The sequence below is a fragment of the Protopterus annectens genome, chromosome 2.part0, assembly GCF_019279795.1.
Source record: "Protopterus annectens isolate FY-2018-M chromosome 2.part0, PAN1.0, whole genome shotgun sequence".
Lineage (NCBI taxonomy): Eukaryota > Metazoa > Chordata > Ceratodontiformes > Protopteridae > Protopterus > Protopterus annectens.
In genome coordinates this window covers 1,328,632,237-1,328,654,110 of record NC_056728.1, presented here as the reverse complement: position 1 = coordinate 1,328,654,110, position 21,874 = coordinate 1,328,632,237, and positions in this window count along the sequence as shown.

The following is a 21,874-nucleotide window of genomic DNA, read 5'->3' as shown; positions in this document are numbered from 1 at the left end:
AACGAAAATGTTCCAATAACAGCCATAAATGGCTGTTATTGGAACATTTTCGTTGGTCCGGTTCACTAATTTCTGAGGTTTGGACTTGGTGGGTTTTTTGATATCACAAAAAAAGCCATACTCTCTGACAAAAAGAACTACTATTGCAAACTACAGCAAACTCACCATAATAATCCACAAAGGTTTTGGTCAGACATAAATAGACTACTACACCCTGGACACTCTAGCACACCATCTCCACAAGAATCTGATAATAACTCCCCCCCAGGATACTGCCAACGCATTCAATTCCTTCTTTACAGACACCATGCAGTCCCTAGCCTGTCAAATGTCCACAGACTCTAGTCTCCCTATCTCCTTACCAGATACTCTACCAACCTTCCAACTACAACCTATCCCTACTACATGCATCCAAAAAATCATCCAAAAGCTTAAGCCATGTACCCCCTCGGCAGACCAGTTACCCTCAGAATACCTACAAAAGGCTGCTAAATACATTGCCTACCCTATATCCATCCTTGTAAACAGAATTATAAACAAAGGAATCATCCCAGACATCTGGAAAATCTCCCACATAATCCCATTACATAAAGGTTGTAACTCCACTGATTATTCCAATTACAGGCCCATAGCTCTCTTATCACTCCTAGCAAAGGTTATGGAAAAATGTATTCACCATCAGCTAATAAAGCACTTAACCAAACACAACATCTTAGCTAGCTGCTAACATGGCTTTAGACCTTTTCACAGTACCACCACAGCTCTACTTTCATTCACAAACTCCATTAACTGTAACTGTAATAACAACAGCCTCTCTTCAGCACTCTTCATTGACCTATCAAAAGCTTTTGACATGGTCAACCACCCCCTACTCATAAAGACCCTAGAATCCCTCTCTCTAGACACCAAAGTGGTCCACTGGGTCAAGTCCTACCTTAACAATAGGCAACAAGCGGTTCTCTGGGAAAATAAGCTATCTTCCCACCTGCCCGTCTCCCTTGGTGTCCCCCAGGGCTCCATTCTAGGACCTCTTTTTTTCTCTTTGTTCATCAATGACCTCCATGTAGCAATCCCTCAAGCCACTTGCATACAATATGCAGATGACTCTACACTTATCGGTTCTGCCAACTCCACATCTGAACTACATTCCCTAACCCAGAAAGTATTCAGCACAGTAAAGACTTGGTTCTTGCAACGCTGCCTCCTATTGCATGCCAATAAGACCAAGCTCTTACTCTTTACACCTAGCAGTAAATCCTCCCCTATAAACTTCACAATTAAATCAAATAATGGTACCCTTATATCCCCAGACTCTACCACCAAACTGTTAGGTATCACAACTGACAATAACCTCACATTTGATAACCATATTAACAGCACCATTAAAACAGTAAATAGAAAAATGGGCTCCTTATATAGAATAAAACCCTTCTTAACACCAACATCCAGAACTACAATTGCCCACTCCCGTTTAATCTCAACTCTCCTTTATGCTTCACCCATATACACTAACCTGAAAAAAGTAATCTTGCCAAACTAGCTAACTCCTATAATAATATAGCCAGATTTGCCACAGGGAATCCATTTAGAACTCACCATTGTCAGAACCTACAGCAACTAGACTGGCTAGAACTAATAAACATTTTGAGACTTTCCCAACTCACCATTGTTCATAAGATATTTTATCAAACAAACAACACACCTATACTTTCCAACCTTATCACCCCCTATAAGAATCTTAACTCCTTACGATCCTCTAACAAACTTCTTGCTAGCACAAGCAGGTCTAATAACTTGGCAGGGGACTCTTGTTCTCCAATACTGCAGCAAAAATTGGAACCTTCTGCCACCTGATCTAACTTTACAACCCTCCCTGCAGCTCTTTAAACAGAAGCTCAAGAAACATCTTAAAACTCATTGGTTATGTCCTTGTTGTAACCCTGACTAATCCTCTGCTTTCCCTACTGCCATCCCTGTACTGTCTCCTCTTACCATTCAATTATTATCTCTGGACTGCCTCCTCTTACCAACTTTTACTACTTTACCCCCCTGGATAGTAGTAAATATCTCAACTAAAATTAAATGACCTATGCTATGAATGTAATCCTTGGAATGTACTGTATATTCTACAGATATCATACTGTTCAGTGACTTATTCCTATCCTATATGCACACAGTACTTTAATGTAATTTTCCTCTCATTAATACTCATTTATTTTAACATCCTTACTTTGTATAAATTGTACATGATATATTTAAGTGTTTTATCTCAGTGTTACCATTGGAGCTTTTCTCCCCGGGCCTTCACTGAAAATGGAAATATATCCAGCTGGACTAGCCCGATTAACAAATGTAAAATAAATAAATAAATAGTATTGTTGCTGCCCATAGGTGAGGCATGACAATGCAACACCCTACCCAATGCATGTGGCATGTGCATTAAATGCATATCACTGTAGTACCACTGTTGGTATCTACAATGGGTTGTATTACAGTCATGGCCAATGTGTGATGGTGGGTATGTTAGAGTGTCATCATGGGCTTCAGGGAGTACAATATCCACTGGGGGATGTGGATGCTGTGTACACTGTCATTACACCAAGGTACACCCAGTATATGCTCCATGTACCATGTTGTGGTTACCACTGTCACCATCAACCATACAGGTAACTGATACCACAATCCAGGACAGTTATGCATGTGCTATGTGCAGCCTGCCTGTAACACATTGGACACATGATCAAGTTAGTTTGCAGCGATAGGCTGTGTGTCTGCCTGTTATGTGTCTGTTAATGTGTATATGAAGGTATGTCACACTATGTATTGTCCATATACACCCATTTCTTCCCCCATTAGCATACTGTACATATCAGGGGATGTTCTGCATGTAACATGTAACCTGGAACACACCTCATCCTAAACCCTGTGTGGTGTGTGCAGTGGAAGCCATACACTTCAGTATCACTACATACCTAGGTAGGGTATACATCAGGTTGCAGATTATACATGCCCCAGCGGGTCACCTGTCCATGTGGCACAGGCAACAACTGTTATACAAACCTGTGACATGTGTTCAACTGCACCCCAGATATGTCACAGCCATGGTGTCACCACAGCGCCATACCCTGTTGTGGAATATGACTGCAGACCATCCTCATGTTGACACATGTACACCTACAACACAACTGGATAACATTATAGAGAGCACACTCAACCAGTGTTACTAACAGCTATAATGCATCATTGCTGGACAGCTACACTACCTGACATATTTGCATTACACTTTACTCCTTACAACATGTTACACTGCAGTACTGTGGTACACTGTAGTACAGTCACCGTGTGCATCAGAACCATATTAGCCTGTCCCTGCATTGATGGTATGGATGACAGGGATGTGGCTCATGTATCATCATATGCACAGGTTGTGTTGTTGGTTTCCCAGAGGCTGAGGGTCAGCCATACATTTGACACCATGTGTGTGGGTAAGGGGTATACTGAGATGAACTGGGCATGGTGATGTGGTGTGTGTATGTATGGGGTTGCCCTAGGTGTGTTTGTATAGTGTGTGGGTATGCATACACACAGTTCTGCCATGTGGCTGCCCTACACAGGTGTTTATGGACAGCTGCAGACCATACCTGGCAGGGTGTGCAGTTCACTGCCTTCAGCCATGGACACGTGGACTGTTCCTGCCAGGGGTTCCATGGGCACATCCAGGTATAGGCCTCGATGTGCTACTCTCACCTGACAATGACAAATGTCTGCTGGAACCAGGTCCCTCCTGGGACTGGCCAGGACCACATGCTCGTGGCCTGCTGTGGTGTGGACAGTGCTCCCCCTCAGTGCCGGGGCTGGCACTGCCATTACAGGAGACCCTTGGTGTCCTAGCATGTCCACACTGACTGCCAGCTGTTGGTCTTGCTGGTGTACGTCCACATGGCCGCCACCGCACTCCCACCACACGTTCAAGCATGGACAGACCATGGTCGATGAGGGCCATCATCTCACCAGACCATCTATCCATGAACTCAGTTAATGCACAGATGGCACCAGCCAGTTCACAGGTGTTGTCATTTGCAGATGTGAGAGCAGCCCTTTGCAGCCTCAGGCCCTGTCTGGTGTAATTTTCTATACGTGCCTGCACTGCCATACCAGTCTGAAACATGTGCCTGCTGATACCAGCTGTATCATGTCTGCCAGGGGCATGATGACCAGCGACCCTACCACGAGCACCCTGGGACATCTGCCTATGTGGTGCTATGCTGGACATCTGGCTATGTCTGCTGTGAGCAGACAATGGTAGGCATGGTAACCACACTTTCCTGTGCACTGCCACCAAACTCCAGCTGTCCCTCCACTATGGCCACTGGTGATGGGGTATGTATAGGCACTGAAACTGTGTGAGGGATTGGGGTGGCTAAATGGGGCATGTCAAATGATGGAGCTGTTTCGGCCCTTGACAACTCCACCTGTGCCTCAACAGTACTATCTTCATCTTCGGTGTCTGTATGGACACCAACATCAGATTGCATGCAGGAGGGACCCTGACCCACCTCACCACCTGTGGGGGAAAACAATAAATGCACTTTAAAACCTGTACAGCATTGCATAACAGTACACACACACACACACACACACACACACACACACACACACACACACACACACAAAGTAATACCTACCTGTCCGTGACTTTACAGATAGTCCTACGTATATTTCCATGTGTTCCACATCCTGCATCACACTTGGTAACATACACACAGTGATACCACTCATTAACATATCAGTCCTCTAAATGCCTAGACAAGTGATCACAACACAAGACCTGTTACTAGATTACCTGCCTGACCTGTGTGTAGTGGTTTTAGATGGCCTCACTGCTGTCATTCAGTGTTCACCCTGTGTATGTCCGGACATCATGAGCATGGCCCCTATATGTGTGGGCTACTATGTTCACTCCATAATATCACACAGTGGAGTGTCATGTGTATGTATTGCTCAGTACATGCCAGATATGCTGCTCAATCAGCCTATCATGTGACAACTGTAATATATGGATACACTCCCTGGTGTTAGTCAGTACTTCCCCAATACATCTGCAGTGCTGCATACGTGGGTTGTCAGTCACCTCTCTGATAAATGCAATAGTAAGGGTATTCCTGGTGTCTACCTTCCCTCTGAATGCCTGTTCCATATTACAGACCTTATTATACTATCAGCTGTCCTGTGATTACATGCATGACAAGTATTCCTTGTGTGTAATGTGGCAGTCCATGTCCATGTACTGCATGATCCCAAAGGGAGGTACTGCTGTATGAACAACCCCACAATCACACATGTGCATACATGGCCACCCACACAAACACACACACATGCACACACACATGCTACATGCATCAACCTCCCTCCACTTCACCAGAGTGACCCTACAGACAAACTAACTATGCACACACACACACACACACACACACACACACACACACACACACACACACACACACACACACACACACACACACACACACACATACATACATACAGGTGAGGTTGCACAATGATAGTACACACAGTCCTCCTATTACCCATCTGTCAACATGCATAACATATGGTACACAACAGCATGGAGTGCAGCTGTAGTCAATCCATGCTAGCAATGTGTGTGAATCATATGCTGTGTCACTAGGTGATGCCCCTTCCCCTGGATACCACTGCACCCCACAGTATTGTTGCGCACCTGTTCTGCACCCTGCCATGTATTGTGCAACACACATCACAGGTGTACAACCCAATGCTGAATGTGTAGTACTGTGTCACGGTTATGTTAGCTTTAATGCTCACAGCCCCTATGTTTTTCAGCAACACATACCTGTGATGATATGTGGACAGATGTCATTTGTTAACACCTGATGTCTAATTTATAGCTCTCAATATCAGCGGACCATGTATGACCAATCCAATACTATTACACTGACAACCATCAGAGCATACCGTGGCTATGGAGGGTGTACACACCTTTATTGATAGGACACACCCATCCTTGATTTGCCATGTGACCACATCACTGCATATCTCAACAGTACATGAGCCCTATATGCTTACTATGTCTTGTAATTTCACATGCAATATCTAAGGACTGTGTTAGGTGTGTGGATGCATACACTCTGTGTGGGCATATGTGTGCACACCCTTATAATGAAGGTTTGTTGTGCCTATTGTTATGTGTACTACAGTAGTCACTACTCCTTGCAGGGGTATACTAGTGTGGGCCATCTGCATTTGCCAGTGTATGTTCAGTCTGCCCTATACATGTCCCCCTAATCTGCATGATTGCAAGGTCTGTCATGTGCACATCTCTTGGTATTCACACACTGCCATCACTGTTGCTGTGGGGGTAGGGTTACATCTGCCACAGTTCCTGAACCTGACTATGTGCAGATACAGCCATTCTTAGCATTCTTAGGATCCCTGCTGCAGTGCACTGTTGAGTCATGTTGACAAGCCCAACCTTCAGCCTTTTTGCAGATGCTTGACAAGTAAGGCTTGCACATGTGTGTCACTTTGCAGTGTCCCATACACTGAACACCACATGTTACAGCCTGGTCCCAGCTGATAATGTGGACCACAGTAATACCTTATGCCATAGTGTAACTCTGAAACAGTTGCCATTGTACTACAGGTATATACACTGATGTTGCACTGTATATGGGTGTTATTCCAAACATGTCCCTACTGTAGGCCATGTCTCCCTCCATTATTTTACTCCCTGTGGACACATTCCACAATGACAGGATGTTAGTTATCTTGCAGGTGTCTGACATACCCTTCCAGTACCCCATCATGGTCACCACTGTGATACCGTGCATTTAACAGCAACAATACATGCACATGTACAGCATGCATTCTAGGTAGGTGTGTTAGATGTGTGCATGGAATATACCATAGCCATTACATGCCCAGTGTATTGGCAAGAAGCTACATAAACCATATTCACCAGCTACAGGCTGCTGCCTTCGTGGTATACCGGAGGGACCTACATAAGAGGGTGAGAGATGCAAAGTCAGTGGCCACACCTGTGGCATTGCTACAGGGTGGGTGCAGCATTACAATACATCAACAGTACATGTCCATAATACTACTACATATGCACATCTGTGTTTATCACTACTATGCAGCAACAAACTATATCTATGACATGTCAGATATGCATGATCTACCTGTACAGATGCACATGTATACATGCAACAGTGGTCTACTGATGTGCCCTGTGGCCTTACCTGCATGCTCTTTGGCCAGTGTGTGGGTAGCACCCACCTCCACACAGGTGTCTGGCAGATGTTGGCTATGTGGATGGGCAGGTGCCACGAGGCTGGCTAGGAGCTCCTCCACACGTGTCAGGGGGGATGGATGGCATGGCCCCCACTGTGGCAAGGTGATCCCCCTGGACTGCAGCAGCATGCCGATGGGCATTGCAAAGCATGTCAGAACAATGATGCTGGACCTGCTCATAACTGAGGTTGTGCAGTCCGACATCATTGACTCTGTGGACTAGGCCGTTCCACAGGGCGGTCCACTCCTGCTGATCATGGGTGGCCTGGCAAAACATTTCAGGGTAGTGCTGTATGAGGTGGTTTATCAGAATGTCGTTTTCAGCTGCTGAGGACTTCGGAAGCCTTCCATGGGACATCTTGCTTGGACACAGGCGTGAGCAAGTCATGCAGCAAGGCTACCATGGTTCTTAACACATACCACTGTCTTCCCCCACCATATCAATGACAACAAACTGTACACACAACTCAATAGGTATGGCTACAACATACCTACCAGAGGGGTAGATACTGTATTATACCACACTTTGCGCAATGTGTTTGTAGCCATGTTCCCTGTGTGGACACTATCATTGCTGACCTGTTGCAGACTATTCACCTGCATGCCAATATCAGGGCCACTATGGTTCCATATATGCCTGTGGTATGCTTGCTATTGCTTGCTGCACATCTGACATTTTGTGTTATTGGGGTTATCTATGCATGCTGTTGGACATGTTCCGGGATTGTGTAGACTATTACTAATTACATATGTTCTATAACAGTGACACAATAGCATGTATATGTACTATTGGCCAGCAGAACCACCTCTCCAAACTCATCTGCCCATGTTACCAGGCCACATCACATGTGTGACCCACCTTGGGGCCTCCTCATATACTGGTCCAGCAATACCTTCAGGTGGAACCATCTCAGGGGATGTTGTCCCCCCCGGGGGCACACACAGACATGTTCTTGTCCCCTGAGGTCAGGTCCAGGGTCTGTTCCATAATGGGATCCACAGACACATGTGGGATGTGCTACATCACCTTGAGGCATCCAGTACACATTCACAGGACCCACATGCTCCTCCTGCTCAGCCTCCAGGCCAGGCACCTTCAGGATGTGGACTGCTGTTGTGAGTAGCAGTCGGTGGGGGGCTTGTTCCCATTGTGTCCATATTGGCGCCCATGGGCTGTCCACATCACAGACCACAGACACCATCCAGGGTGTTTACCCACCACATGTGTCACATACCACCCCTGTAGGCTGTCCTCTATATCTACCAACCCTGCCCACCTCCACAACTATACCTGCCATACTTCCACATATTCCCATTCCATACTTCACAGACAAGGGCAATGTGGTCCCAACAAGGGGTTCACATGTGACATACCCACCCATGTTGCACACACTGACAGCTGTAGATATCTGTGTGTATTGCTATGTGTGCTGTTTCCTTGCACATAGCATGCAGCACTGTGGTGGTAATATAGGGGACATGTATTTACATACTTAAATGTTTGTGTGTATGTTTGTATATATGTAGACATGCATATAGGTATATATCTATATATGTGCAGATATATATTATGTATATATTATAGTCAGAGAACAGTAATATATTGCAATTACATGTATCCATGTATATAATTCAAAATATTTAAAATAAGTGGGGCCATGGCCCCACATATATGAGGGGGGGCAGTGCCCCCCACACCCCCCCTTACTATATATATTAACTCCAGGGTCACACTACAGTGGGGAAAATGCCATCTACAACCTTCGGTGAAATGTGTTTTGGTGAATTGTGTTTTTGGTGAAATGTGCTTTCTGTGAAAAGTGCACGGTCAGATGTGTTTCAGTGAAATATGCTTTCGGTGAATAGCAGTAGATCCATATATATATATATATATATATATACATATATATATATATATATATATATATATATATATATATATATATATATATATGTACATATATGCATACCTATATATGGGGATATGGGGTACATTCAGACATCAGGTCCACAATCTCACAACACCTTCCTGCACAGTTTCACTGTTCTGCCTTGCTACAAAACAGACAGGTGTCACATATGGACACAGCCTGACATTAGGGGGGTATATGTAGGGCCAGATTGCAGGTAACCCTATTACACACCTATGGCATTCCTGCATGCTACAATACAGGTTAACTTGAGTATCCTGCAAGAGGTGGGCTGTGGAATCCACATGTCCATCATTATGGCATTACTTCCACCACCAGCTATTGGCCATTGTAATATACATACTTCCCGTTACACAACACACACTATGATGGCTTACATCTTATCAGTCACTACTGCTCTGCACGGTTGACGGGTATAGCCCACTACCCACAGGGACAGACTCTATTGTCCTTAGCAGTTGTTCAGCTGGACATCATTACAGCAACAGCACCTGAAGGCACATATAAATCATTCCACATCATCTATCCCATTATTATGGACCAAGTACTACGGTCAATTACATGCATATATACTTCACATACCTGTTCTGGGAATGAAGTCTCTTCTGGATGTTTTGCTTGATGGTGTTTTTTTTTTTTTTTTTTTTTGTTTGTGCCTTACACGCACTCTCATTCTCTCTCTATCTCAGAGCCTCTCCAGTAAATGGATTGAGCTGCTTTGAATAGATTGTAGCATAGATTTTGTAGGTGATGCACATGATCAGGTGTTGGCCTCTGCACCAGTCAGTGTCCTCCACTTGCTACCTGCATGCAGCATGCTGTGTAGCACTTCCACTTACCACTGTCATGGCAACCAACTACTATACATCCCTACATCATGTGGGCATGGTCCCTTTACCTTTCCTATGTGGTGGACATATTTCCTGTGTGTGGCCAGCAGTGTTACAGACAGCAGGGAGCAATACCTCTTACAGGGCAACCTGCACACTCAGGCCAGCTACATATTTGTAGGTGGTTCCAGAACTACAGACAGAGTATGAGTAGTGTTGTTGTGTGCGTTATATAGCACCGGTGTTACAAGGTTTGTGTGTACATACTAGTTTAACATGGAATGCAGTCTGTCTGCATAGCTCTCAACTGTGGGCCTTTCCACTTGATGGCCAGACATGTGCCTATTATGTTTTGTCTATCCACCACACAGGTCTTGTGTCAGATATGTCACTGGCAGTGTGTGTGTTGAGTGCTATCAGTACATGGCTACATTCATTTCTGTTTCTAACTTCATATTGCTGACTAAGGGTATGTTGCAGACTATCCTGTAACACCAGTGACTTGCTTAGTGTATGACAACAGTATTTCACATATGGGCCTGTATTCCAGCCTCTGTCCTCCACTTGCATACCAGGCTTTGTACATATGACATGATGTCATGGGTTGTTATGTAGTGGGCTGTGAGTTTGTCATGCTGCCATTCCTGCCATCAGTCCACTGCTGTTGCGGCCCCCACACATATTGTGGGGTTGGGTTCATATATGTGTGGGCTTCACCTACACAATACATGTGTGAACTTATGCACTCCAGAAGCCAGTGTATGTAACAGTGGTATATGACCCTGTATTAGTCAGTCTATGTGGGGGTGCACCATAGCTAACCTAGGCTGTTACAACATGTGGGAGTATCAGGGGTTAAGCAGCCTTACAGTATCTGGATGTACATTACCATACAATTCAACTTGGGTAAATGCAGGCCTACTGCTTCCTGCCATACAGACTGTTCTGTTTGTCGGTGTGATTGTGATGGTGTCAGTTATGCCTTGTTATGTAACAGATACATCCCATTGTGTCAGCTGTGGTCTTTACCCCCTAGGGGTTGTGTACAGAGTGCAGATAGAGGCTGCTGGGCTATACATCTGCATTACTTACTGTTGATTGATTGGTATCCTGTACCCCAGTCTGTCTTTACTATTATACTACTTGAACGCCTTGGCCTGGACAGCAGCATATGTAAACCTTTCCAGACTACTGTATTAATAGAACTGTTTCACAGTTGCATTACTGTGTTTATATGTATGTCAGTGTCTAAATAGCTATATGACATGGCATATACAACTGTAATAGTACACAAATAAAGATTTCCCATATATGCACACCTGTGTGTGGTGTTATATCCTTTGACGTCTCTGTGGGTATATGATGCAGGTAACAATTGTCATTTGTATGGGTGGCTCATACAGTGTCCAGTTGGTAAGGTGGCAACTGTAGGCATAGTGGCTGTTCCATATTGTGTGTGCACCTTTTATGTATGTATCTTCCTATACATATCTGTGTGTGTGTATGTGTAGTTACATATATATATATATATATATATATATATATATATATATATATATATATATATGTATCTGTGTATCTGTATCTTAGGAATGTTGATTGCTTCCACATTGTACATTCCCAATGGTAGCCAGACTGTACTCCATGATATGTTACTGATACCAGCCTATCATACAGGTGGGATGGAGTACTGTTAACATCTTGTGCCTTTCACTTGAAAGAAAGTTACTGTTTGTCGTTTTTGCATTTAAGTTACCTGTAACACATTGCACTTAAGTTACCTGGCACTTGCTCACTAAAGCAATTATATAAGTCAGCACTAAAAATTAAAAGCACTACACCCTCACTCCCCACTGGCCCTGGTTTTCAATTATTAAGGAATTCCCAATATTATTCTAGCATGTCCAAAGGTCAATTGTCAATCTCCTCCGGTCCAGCTGGTGAATCTGGGAATCTTGAGGCAATGTTACAACTGCCTCATGTACACAGACAACCCTCTCCTCCTCCCAACAAATTCCAACACATGTGAGAGATGCAACCATATAGCCAAACTGGAGGCTAAGCTCTCTCAACTCAGTACTGGCATAACCAGTCAGGAGGAGAAGGAAACCATACTCACTACAATTCCAGTCTCACATAGACCTACGACAGCAAACCAAACACATAATCACACAAAACATACTCGGAGGCTCTAAATAAAGATCTGCAAGCAGCAGAGACCTCCAAAGCAGACACCCAAGCAGCCGCTACCCCAAAACAAAACACGTGCAACACATATCTCACAAAGCCAGTGTGCCAAACAGTCACAGCCCTTAAGACTAAACAACACACCTGATACACTTGTAATAGGTGACTCTATCATCAGGCACACTGACGTCCCGCTCACCAGGCTGAACAAGGAGAGGGTCACGGTGAGCAGCCTGTCGGGTGCTAGGATCCGCCACATAACACAAGCACTCAGGTCACTCCAAGGCAAGTACAAATATGACTCAGTCATTGTCCATGCTGGTGTGAATGACCTGAGACGCACCTCCCTGACTACATGAAAAGAGACATAAAGGAGCTCTCTGAGCATGTAGCCCAGGCCGGGTGACCCTGACCTTGAGTAGCATCTTACCCTCACCAAGAATGATGCCACAATATGAAGATAAGATGATCAATTTCAACAATTGGCTTAAGTACTGGTGTCATTCAAAGGGGATCCAATGCCTGTCAGCTTGGGATGATATGCTCGACAAGCCACGATGCTTCGCTAGGGACGGCGGCACCTGTCACCCCTGGGCTGGATATTGGCAAAGGCTCTGCTACTCCCCATAGCCTTTTTAGGCAAGGCTCAAAAGACAAACCCACCTCCATAGGTATCACAAGGGATAAGAAACTAAGAGTAATGCTACTCAATGCCAGAAGTCTAAACCTCAAGATGCACGCATCAAACTCTCCTTAGCATGGAGAACATCGATATCTGTAGTAACAGAAACCTGGTTCAGGGCTCCGAGAGCACCCCAGCACTACCAGGTTATACCTCATACCATGCTGCCCCAAAACTTGGACCGAACAAAAGGAGGCGGAGTATCGATATTCATCAAAGATACACACACCTCCAGGTTGGTGGCAAAGCACCTAAGCATCAGAGATCCATGTGCAACTAACAGTGGGTAAAACCGCCTTCCCGTTTATAGCCTGCTACAGACCACCCTCCCAAAACCAGGAACACCACTCGGCCTTCCTGAGAACACTGGAAAATATGAAGGTCTCTCCAAACACCATTATATTGGGCGACTTCAACTACCCAAACATAGACTGGGAGCTACTGGGAGCATTACTAGCTCCAACACCCTAGCCCAAAGGTTGCTAGAATTTATAAACTCAAATGCTATGGAACAACTTGTTACCACTCCCACAAGAGGGGAAAACATACTGGACCTGATCATCACCAACATGGGGACTCTATGCTCCAGACCAGAAGTGTATCCCTCATTGGTAAGATCAGACCATAAACTAATCTCACTGGATATTCACATCCCGACCCCACCCCCTGCCCAGAAAACCACAGTGAAAAACTTCTAAAGCAAATTTTACACTCCTCAAAACTGAGCTGGAATCCTTCAAAGCCCCCGGGCCTGTGGAAAATACAGCCCAGACCACAGAATCCTTTATAAACGCATTCTATGAACACCTTCAGGAATGCATGGATCATGAGATCCCAAATAAAACCAAGACCCAATCCTCCAAAGGCAGACGTCCTGTCTGGTGGACCCCAGCCATAAACAAACTATACAATAGAAGGAGGAAGCTACTAAATGATAAAGCAAAATCCCAAAAAGGGAAGGCATCACTGATCAGTATTAGCAAAAAAGTACGGGCATACATAAAATGGTCTAAGGCCAGCTTCGAGAGAAAAATTGCACAGGACACTAAGGATAATCACAAGGCTTTCTTTAGTTATGTTAGGAACCTGGGTGGTAATTCCCAGATATGCTCAGAATTAGTCCAAAATGACAAAAATACACGAACCCACAGACATTGCCAACATCCTAGCTGACAGGTTCAGCAAACTTCTCCCTCCCCACCAAAGGGCAAATATCTATCCCAGCAGAGTGCTGCCCCTGACATCTCAGATGCTCAGGTAAGAGCCGCCCTCCAAACACAAAAACACAGCATCAATGGGACCAGATGGTGTCCCGGCTGCGCCTACATGAACTCAAAGAAGAGCTAAACCCAAACATAAAACTACTGTTCAATCTCAGCCTTACTAAAGGATATGTGCCCAAACAGTGGCGCAACAGTGGTCCCTCTCCATAAAGGTGGTGCCTCAACGGATCCTGGAAACTATCGTCCCATAAGCCTGACTAGCTTGGTCTGCAAAGCTATGGAAAGGATCATCATGGACCTCATAAATAAAGATATTGGGGACCTACAAACACTGGATCCTACCCAGTTCGGCTTTGTTAAGGGCAGATCCTGCCTCTTAAACCTGGTTGATTTCTTTGAAACAGTCACCAAGGCCATTGACAAGGGGAAGGTGGTCCACACAGCCTACCTGGACCTCACAAAAGCCTTCGATACAATACCCCACTGGCATTATAGATAAGCTCACCAGCTTAAATATAAACCCCTATGTCACTAGATGGATTGCAAACTGGCTCAAGGACAGAACCCACATGGTTAGAATTGCTGGAGCCATGTCAGACTCCAAACCAGTTACAAGTGGTGTCCCACAAGGCTCAGTCCTGGGACCTCTTGTTCGGTATATATTTCTCGGAGGTACAGGCCAACACGGAAGGACTGTGGCTGACCAAGTTCGCAGATGACTGCAAACTGGGTGCCATAATAGACTCTCCAGCCGACACAAGCATCCTCCAAAAGGGCCTCATAGAAACAGACAACTGGTGCCAGAGCCATGGCCTCAAGCTAAATGCCAAAAAGTGTATAGTCATCACCTTTGGCAAAAACAAAGTGCCCACAAATTACCACATAGGTGGAAATCCATTAAGTACAGAAGAAGTAATTAGGACCTGGGGACCCAAGTTGATAGCAATCTCTCATTTGACAACCACGCCAAAGTGGTTAGAAAAACATTTTATATAGCCCACCTAATCATGAAGGGATTCACATCTAGATCAGGGAGGTCATCAGGCCTCTTTACTCATCCCTCATCAGGCCCATAATTGAGCACAATGCCCCTTTGGGATGTACCTTACCAGAAACCTACAGCAACGAGAAAGACCCCAAAAGTACCTCACCAAGAGGATCAAAGGGCTCAAACAGATGTAATATGCTGCCCGGTTAATCAAAACTCCAGCTCTACTCAGTGGCATACCGCCTGTTCAGAGGAGAGATCTGTGCCTGACGATAAAGCCATGTCCAACCCGGAATTAATGGACATGCTGCACCTCAGAAAATCCAAATCCCATCGAGCCGAGAGACTTGAACCTCAGCACTGAAATAAATAGGACATGCTGGAGAGACAGATTCATAACCCAGAGGCTCCCTTCACTCTGGAATAAAATCCCAGTCCAGGTTAGGCAGAGTCCCTCATTGACTCTCTTCAAGAGGAATCTTGATGAGTGGATGGGAGATCGTAGGTTTACCCCGGGTATCACTTCTGTGTCACTGTTAGATAGAGGCATAGTATACTAACCTCGAAAAAGGGCATAGCAAAATAAATTTAAAATGGGTGGCGAAAGCCAAACACATTCTGGCTAGGCTTATAAATGCCCTAGGGCAGATAGCCTAGTATGAACCTATGAACCTATGTTGTGTCAGGTCCTGGTTATGGGATCTGCAACAGTTGGTATTGCATTGCAGTGCAAACATGTTTGGCTGTGGGGGGGAATATCTGTACATACAAGATGTGTGTTTGGGCCCCCTCACCCCAATTAACGGTGCATGTGGACATATATATCTTTGTTAGGTTCCCTTTTTTATCTATAGATGTATATCTGTATATACTTATATAGATATATATTTATGCTTACATATATATATATATATATATATATATATATATATATATATATATATATATATATATATATATATATATATATAGACATATAGATGTAGACAGATATATCTATATATGTATGCATATGTATGTATATATGTATATGTATATATATATATATATATATATATATATATATATATATATATATATATCTACATATGTTATATCTATTTAGCTATAAAAAAAATATGTCTATATATATATATATATATATATATATATATATATATATATATATATATATATATATATATATATATACACACACACACACATACATCTACATGTTTAAATACATTTCCTGTACTGTTGAATGACTGGGCTGGATGATAAGTTTGTGAAAACATCAGGGTTATGTATATCTGACATGGCTTAGTGGTAAATCACTTTGGCTATGGTGTGGAGGGTCCTTGGTTTGAGCATTGCAAAGGTGGTTTGTTGCTGGGCAGAACAAGGGCTGTTGGATACAGAGTGATTAAGGCAGTTGTAAGCAGGTTTGCGTGGAGGTAAGTGCTGCTAACTTCCAGTTGCAGTTTCTTATACTGATTTAGCTTTTCACTTGCTTAACCTGTGTAGGCATTGCTTACCCCTGCGCAAACATGCGTAAGCCTGCTTACTGCTGCTTAAAAGTGCTTACTCCCGCTAACCCCTGCACTAATTTCTTTAAAAGAAAAAAACATGGTTGATAGGAAAGTGGTGAAAAAGTGGCACAAAGAGGGAAAGACAGTGCGGAAAATAGCTAGGGATGTACAGGAGGGTGTAGGGAAGGTCCATAGCTGTCAATTTCTTCTACAGCAACCACTGTACATATACACTGAATTTGGTGGTAGATTTGCACACTCAAATCTCTGAGAGACGGGTGAGGACAACAATATGTTGTGATGCCAATTAGACCAGATTACATGTGTCCAGTGGGCATGTGTGTGGAATGGATGGCTATGCATGGGGTGATATTTTTTTGGGGGAACAGATTGCCCTTTTTTTTTTTTTAGGTGAGAGTGGGATGTTGGGGAGGGATAGCAGGTATATTTGGGGAGGTAGGTTGGGTAGGTTAACAGACAAGACAAACAAGATGCATACAGTGGCGGTATATGACATATGTGGGGGTAAACACCTAGATGGGGAGGAGTATTTGGAAATTCGAATCCCATGAGCCACCTAGTGGAAACAATGGGACTGAGATCCCCAACCATAGGCACTCACCACTACACATAAGGTGGCTGTGCTGAGGGCTGGATCGGAGAGCCAGGCCGACCCACTAGTTGCAACATGTGGCCCTTGAGCTGGCGTAGAAGATCTCCAAATAGCTGATTGAGCTCTCTACACACCATGACAGGTTCCTGTCTGTGCCTGCTCCCGGGGGTTGAGCCCCATCCCCTGAGGTGGTTCCACCCAAAGATGGTGCAGGACCAATGGATGAGGAGGTCCCAGGTTGGGCCCCAGATGTGCTGGTGGCCAGTGCCACAGCCAGCTGAGATGGGACAGGTGGTTCCACTGGGACCCACATTCCTATTCGTGCTATGGTGTTTATGGTGTATCAACATATTTGGGTTAGTAATAGTCAGCACAGTCCAGGATTAGGTATAATAGCATGCATAGATATTCCCATTAACCCAGACACCAGATATGGGACAGTTGCATAGCAAACAGAACACATGCATATATGGGACCACAGTGGTAATAACAGCATGCAGGTACATTGATGGCACCATGCCACCAATGTTGGAGTATTTCAACATAGCACATGCATAGAAACAGATTTAAATAATTATCAACCAATAGGGCATATGTCCCAACATAACAGTGGAGTCATCACATACCAGTTGAGGTGGGAATTTAATGTATTGTTGTAGATATGGTGGGGGGAGAGAAGGATGTCAATTAACAACTAGTATATTCCTGTAGTTCACATTACTTTCCTAGTTAGTGCTGTTATCTGTACCTTACAAGTATTACTACACTACCCTAGTGCCTTAGTTTGGATAGTGATATGACTGTCAACATCTATATACATGAACTGGTTTTACCTGCAATATACACCTCTTACCTGGTATACCTGTGAAGGAGTTGTTTAACACTAACTAACTGTTTCTGCACATACTCCCAGATTCCAGGTTGATGTTATACACATATCTGTCCATCTCTTTTTGCACAGTCTCTGGTCATGTCTTGACCACATGCAGGTGAACCGGGACATAGGTAGTCTATTGCCCTCTTCAACCTTTAGTGACTTACAACACTCTTATACAGGATTTCATACACAGTTATATTATGTAGCACAGTGTTGGTGACAGTGAACAGTGATACCTTATTATTCAGCTCAACTGCAACACTCACAAATCCATACAATACCAGAGTAAACAGTACCAGTACAGGGTATCAAGCTTTTATTTCTCTGCACAGTGTTCATATCCGACGTACCTGTTGGAGCAATGTTTGTTAGCACTACCTGAATGTTGCCACACAAAGTACCAGATTTCACATTAGTATTATGCACATACATCTCACTCTGTTACTGTACACACTCTGGTCACAACTTGATAACATGGGGGTGTAGATGGAACATACGTGGCTTATTACTCTCATAACATTTTGAGGAGTTGCTAGTGTGACAGGTTTGTTCTTATAGATGTGTGACAATCAGTTGTATTTCCTCTTTGCTGCCTAAAATCTGGGATCATCCCACTGATTTCCCAGGGGGACAGGGTGACAAGCAGCAGATATGGGCCGATATACTGGACACTCTGGACATGTGTGTACAGTTGTGGGGTATGATTCTGTATACAGACTACTACCACTCCCAGGATTCGAACCATGGCTGTGTGTGCTAAAAATACAACAGTTCATGTCTCAGTTGCATGTGCTATTCAGATTGTGTTGTCTGTCTTTTCACTGTTTTCTGTCTATGTGTCTCTCAGTTGTACTAAATGACCTCTTGGGATTACACCAGTCATATACAGACATTCCTACACATTCTATTAATGTTGCACAGTGTGGGTAACAGTGCTTAATGCAACAGTACTATTAAGTGATTGCAAATCTGCATTACCATATGATACCAGAGTATATCCATGCAGTCCAGCAGTTAGACCTTTATTGTCAGGCTATTATGCTTTTATTTGCATACAAACTATATGAGACTCTTCCTGCCATATTCTCCAGTGTATGCTGTACTTGCCTTATACAATCTAGGTTTTATACTGGCAAGTAACTTACTAATACTTTTAGATTTATTTCCTATGACAGTACATGCAAAAATATTACTAACCTGTCTTGCATCGCAACCTCTCCACGTGACATCCATGGGCCTCCTGGTTCACGGCCCACTCACTTGCCGCTGTGAAAGACATAAGAGGAATATTTAGCCATACCTATCCATAATATACATGAGCTGGCAATTATTAAACAGGTAGTGGAGTGGTACTTAATTACAACTGGGACAACCCCTGCTGTCCTAGCCTCTTGGATCCACTGATCCAAGAGATCCCCCTTTTACCGCTTCAGGTTGGCATAGTGATGCCTGACCTACTCACCAGTTCGGGGTATGCCAGTGGCACTGGTGAGGTCATGGGCGAGATGGTCCCAGGCTTCCGCCTTATATTGGGAACCCTGGTACTAGCCCTGCAGCAGTCTCTGCTCATGGTCTTTGACAAGGAGTCCTGCCATGACTCTGGATTCCTGGATGCCCCAGCCCTGTGCCGGAAAGCGCATTCCCTCTCCCCTTCCTGATATGGTGCTTGCAAGGGGAAGCTACAACCAGTTATGAGATGTATTCATGCCTGTTGGGTTTAAGTAGGGCTGATTTTCCACACTTTGCCATGATTGGACAGTTTTGAAAAGGCTAAGCTGTGGGCAAACCTGCTTACCTAAGGCTGGCAGTGTTTAAAGGGCTATACCACTGGGCAAATTGAGTTAGCTGGCCTACACATTGCTTACACCTACTAAGCTAGCCTCTGCAATGCTTAACATTGCTTAATATTTACTTTGCATTATATTTGCTTTTTGGCATTGCTTTATTATTCATTACATGTTATATATATGTCTGGTATCCACCAACACTGCACTGTATGTTGTCCTTGTGTTTAATAGGGGACTTCAACACTGTATTACAATTACACCTCACATCTGGGCTTACTTCAGTACTCCAGTTCACATATTTATGTTATGTCGTAGGTTACAGAACATATGACTGTATACTGATTCCTTTCACATGTTCAGTTTGATTTTACTATAGCGAGGATTTGTTTGGTTATACCTCAATCTTATATACTGCTGTGATGGCTTGGTGGTTAACTACTGTGGCTATAGTGTTTAGGATCCTGGGTTCAAGATCTGCAGGACTGTTAATTTTATTGCTGGGCAGAGCAGCAGCTGTTGGACAGAGCTTAGAGAGAGTTAGCTTCCATATTGCTTAACCTGTGTGCGCATTGCTTACCCCCATGCAAACGGGCTTAAATCCACTTACTGGTGCTTACATATGCTTACTCCTGCTTACTACTGCTTAATAGTGCTTACACTTGCTTACTAGTGCTTACTCCTGCTTAGCACTGCAGTAATTTAGAAAGTAATGTCTAATGGTTCTTGGGAAAGTGGAGGATTTGCAAACTGTATGAAGTTATCATTCATTACACAGTTTTCCTTCCATTTGTATCCCTGATTCCTGTGTACATATACTGTATGAGGCACATGTGATTATCTGTGGACTTTGCAACATTATGACACTGACAACTCACATCTGCATTTAATGCAGTACTCCATTTCACAAATATATGTTTGTTAGTAGGTTATGCAACTAAAAATATTGGTCAAAACATGATTTGACATGGAAAATGGAATGTGCTGCAGTGGGACTCCAACCAGGAATGACTGCTCGTAAAGTGAATGCTCTGCCCACTACACTATTGCTATACTGCTTCATTTGCATATATCTTCCTTTTTATCCTCTTCTGCCATTTAAGCTGCATTAACCGTAGCTAAGCAATGTGCAAACCCATGTACCTATGGTTAAATTTAATCTGTTTCATAAAAAATAATGTATCTTTATATTTCTGTGTTTACTGTTGCTCTTGTACATGTGGGGGGTGTTACTGGGGGTATGCGGACACCTATGAGCAGTCTCGCTCATTCTTTTAGGGCTTTCTTCTGTTCTTCATTGCAACATGTATATTCTGAGAGCTCAGCTCTCAGACATGCCCCTGCACTCTTGCATGCTCCGTGTAAGATTAGTTAATATGCATAGCGCGCTGCCGTCCTGCTCCTAAACTGCCGCTTCCATGCAGGACTAAGCTAGTCCTGCATGGATGAATAGTAAATCCATGGGATATTCATTTTTGATCCCAATTCATAAGAGTAGCACAACTCCACATCAAGCTAGTTCATATAGACCCATGCTTACCCCAAATAAAGATTATAATCTGCATACAGTAGGTTAATTCTTATGCACATGTTGGACAGAAAACTGTTATAGAAAATGCCAAAATAGTAAACTGCTAAAATCAGGAAAGCATGATGCCCACATAGAAGTGTTTTGTTAATCCTTCAGTCATCTTAAACAGTGCAAATCCCTGGACCTTTGTATGAAAAACAATAGACTATGTTGGATTGCCAAAAAGTGTGCTGTTGCTGTTGAAATGATTGTAAGCTAAAGTGCATCTTTTCATAAATTTGTGGGTAGCACATCAGAGTAAATGCCAAAACATTATTTTCCCATAGCTTTCCAAATATTTTGTTAAATATCATGCACGGTATGCTAAACTTCATGACACCCCAGTACC